The sequence below is a fragment of the Loxodonta africana genome, chromosome 15 (assembly GCF_030014295.1).
Source record: "Loxodonta africana isolate mLoxAfr1 chromosome 15, mLoxAfr1.hap2, whole genome shotgun sequence".
Lineage (NCBI taxonomy): Eukaryota > Metazoa > Chordata > Mammalia > Proboscidea > Elephantidae > Loxodonta > Loxodonta africana.
The window spans coordinates 29,490,573-29,494,526 of record NC_087356.1 but is presented as its reverse complement, the minus strand read 5'-3'; positions in this window follow the sequence as shown (position 1 = coordinate 29,494,526).

Sequence of the window (3,954 nt, the reverse complement as noted above, 5' to 3'; positions counted from 1 at the left end):
CTTGTGTTGTATCTCGTGTATCTATATGAAAAAAAAAAAAAAAAAAAACCCTAGCGGCCCTTTATTAGGCTGTTGTCTGTCTTCTTGATGGGGAATGGATTGAAATTTCTGAGGAACCATTGTTACCAATTGCCAATCTGACACAAAGGGTCCTTGTCTTTTCCCGAGTAAGGATACACGTGAAAGACAAACTTTATCTTCAACAAGCTTTATTTTGCATGAGTCAAGAAAAAGGAATCAGTGAGGATCTAATCCTCTCCAAAAGACTAACTTGAAAAGGGAAGAAAGGGTAGGGCTTATATGGGTTCAGTGGAGACAATAGAGTGATGAACACTTAGTGGGCATCTTTCAAGGGGTGGGTACTTCTCAGAATGGCAATGTATGCTAATTAGGTTGCCCATGCATCTGGAATCTAAGATGGAACCTGCTGATATTCAAGATGGAGTCCTCTCAGCAGCCCTTGGTACGGTATCACTTATTATGGGATATAGCACAAGCGCACTTGATCTTCGGCAGTACATCACCATCTTCGGAGGGCTAAGAAAGGTTAGACAGCGGTCATACTTTGTTCTTCTGCGCATGCGGAGCCTGTAAAGGAGGGGACTAGAAAAACACTAAGAGGGAGGTAGGAATTAATGAGTTGTTTCAATCTTATCTCACGTTGACAGGGTGGGTTCCTGTTTACTCAACTTCTAGATGGTAATCTTTTAACACCTCTTTAGTTCAGCTGCGGGCACAGTTAACCCTATCTGTCTCAATCCCCCTGAGAGATTTCATACTCATGTTCAAGCTGACACCAGGTTGTTGGCCTCTTTAGTTCAGCTGCGGGCACAGTTAACCCTATCTGTCTCAATCCCCCTGAGAGATTTCATACTCATGTTCAAGCTGACACCAGGTTGTTGGCCTCCCTAGCTGAGTAAAAATCTCTCACTATCTGCTCTAAAGTTTTGGAAGGACTGGCGGTCTCACTTCCAGGAAAGGGCTAGAAGCCATGCATCATCTTGGAATTGTTGAAACCTAGAGGACACAAACTTTATCAGAAGCTTGAGAAGACAAAGCCCAAAAATCAGAAGTCGAAGTATAGCAACTAAAAAACTCGGGGGCCCAAAAAGGGTAGAAACCAAGTAATAGAGGGGAGTGCCTCCTGCACTGTCCACTAAATATCTTGGCCTCCCCCTCTTTTGTTTCTCAATCTCACACTGTTCTTTTTTTTTTTACATTTTCTGTGTCTCTGCCTCTCTTTTCTTATGGGCTCTCTCCTCACACCCTCCCTTTATAGAACGCTCCCCAGTCTCACTTTCTCTCTCTCTCTCTAATCTTTGTCTCTTTTTGTCTCTCTCACTCATTCTCTTCTCCTCTATCCTCCTGTATCACTTTCTCACCCAATCTTTTTGTTTACTTTAGTCTCACTTTTTCTTCACTAACCTGTATAGGGGCTGTAGGGTGTGGGCTATATGGGGTATGAAGGCCCACCAGTATCCTAGGAGCCCAACAAATGCCTGTGGTTGCTTCACAGTTTCTGGGCAGGGGTAGTTTTGGACCTTATCACCACTTCAGGCATCACTCCTGTTTTACCTGACCAGATAACACGCAAGTACTTGACCGACAAGCCAGGCCCCTGTATTTTTCTTTGCTCACCGCCCATTCCCACGACTGGAGGTGCTTGACAATCTCACCAGTTGCAGTCTGGTCTTCTGTCCAATTTCTGGAGGTTTTTTTTTTGTGTGTGATATCTGTAGAACTTTGTTGAGATGATGTTAACCATTTGTTGATTTTCAGTAACTTCAGGATCTATGTCAGCGTGTCTCCAAAAGGCCTGAAAAATTCTTTCAAGAAACTCAGAGGGGCTTTCTTTAGGTCCCTGAATTACTTCATAAATTCCTGAGAGGTTTTTCTGTTTTTGTACCCCAGTTTTAAGGCCTTTTAGTAAACACTTTCTGTAATGCCTCAGCCTACTCGTGTCCTCCTTTGAATAGTAATCCCACTCTGGATCAGTTCCAGGGACTGTGTTATTGGCTGGCAATTTGGCAGGGTTTTGGGGTTTTATTGGTCCAACAAATTTTCTACTTACTAAATGCTAATAGAAAAAAGATAAGAGTGGAAAGTCTTTTGTGTTCTGTTTGATTGGCTTTATGTGAAAAGTTCCCCAAAAGATAATTTTCAGGATTGTTGGATCTATTGTCTTTATCTCAGGGCTCAGTTGATGTGTCCTTATGAGTCCTTGTGAGTTCTTGTGAGCCCAGCTCCAGCTGAGTTATATCCTCTGTGCTCAAGGACAGGGAACATATTGATGATCAATACCTGGACTTAGTGGAGCTGCTAGATGGCGCCCACTGCGGTTCCTTAAAGTCACAGTGCTGGCTTTCCACTGGATACCATCTGGTTCTTCACCAGGATCTTAAGTCAGAGCAAAGTTCTCATCAACTGCAGACTCAATGTACATCAACATTTTAGCCTGAGGCTTTTCTTTTGCCTTTTAAATGTGTAAGACAATAGAGGATAAATTTTATTATTTCTAATACTACCAGGACAAACCCTTGCAGTAGTGACCTAGCTCATGTACTTATTCTTGATAGTAACCAACCCAATAAATCTGGTGTTTGTAAGGGTGTTACAGTGTGTAACCAAGTAGCTTATCCAATTCTATGTGTTCTACTTTTCTTGTGTTATTTAACAAGAGGTATTTGTTACAACACAGACTACACTTTTCTTGGACCAATAAATAAAAATCTAAGGCTATTCTGTTATGTAATGTCACCTTGGCTTAATGAGGCCAGAGATCACTGTTGTATTTCCATCCCACTAGCAACTTCGTCTGTTATTTGTCCCAAGTTGTTGTTGTTGTTAGGTGCCATTGAGTTGGTTCCGACTCATAGCGACCCTATGCACAACAGAACGAAACACTGCCCAGTCCTGCGCCATTCTTACAATCGCTGTTATGCTTGAGCTCATTGTTGCAGCCACTGTGTCAATCCACCTTGTTGAGGGTCTTCCTCTTTTCCGCTGACCCTGTACTCTGCCAAGCATGATGTCCTTCTCCAGGGACTGATCCCTCCTGACAACATTTCCAAAGAATGTAAGACGCAGTCTCGCCATCCTTGCTTCTAAGGAGCATTCTGGCTGCACTTCTTCCAAGACAGATTTGTTCGTTCTTTTGGCAGTCCGTGGTATATTCGATATTCTTCGCCAACATCACAATTCAAAGTGGTCAACTCTTCTTCGGTCTTCTTTATTCATTGTCCAGCTTTCACATGCATATGATGTGATGGAAAATACCATGACTTGGGTCAGGCGCACCTTAGTCTTCAGGGTGACATCTTTGCTCTTCAACACTTTGAAGAGGTCCTTTGCAGCCGATTTGCCCAATGCAATGAGTCTTTTGATTTCTTGACTGCTCCTTCTATGGGCATTGATTGTGGATCCAAGTAAAATGAAATCCTTGACAACTTCAATCTTTTCTCCGTTTATCATGATGTTGCTCATTGGTCCAGTTGTGAGGATTTTTGTTTTCTTTATGTTAAAGTGTAATCCATACTGAAGGCTGTGGTCTTTGATCTTCATTAGTAAGTGCTTCAAGTCCTTTTTACTTTCAGCAAGCAAGGTTGTGTCATCTGCATAATGCAGGTTGTTAATAAGTCTTCCTCCAATCCTGATGCCCTGTTCTTCTTCATATAGTCCAGCTTCTTGTATTATTTGTTCAGTGTACAGATTAAGTAGGTATGGTGAAAGAATACAAGCCTGATGCACACCTTTCCTGACTTTAAACCAATCAGTATCCCCTTGTTCTGTCTGAACAACTGCCTCTTGATCTGTGTAAAGGTTCCTCATGAGCACAATTAAGTGTTCTGGAATTCTCATTCTTCGCAGTGTTATCCATAATTTGTTATGATCCACACAGTCTAATGCCTTTGCATAGTCAATAAAATATTTGTCCCATAGTGATTGATAAATTTC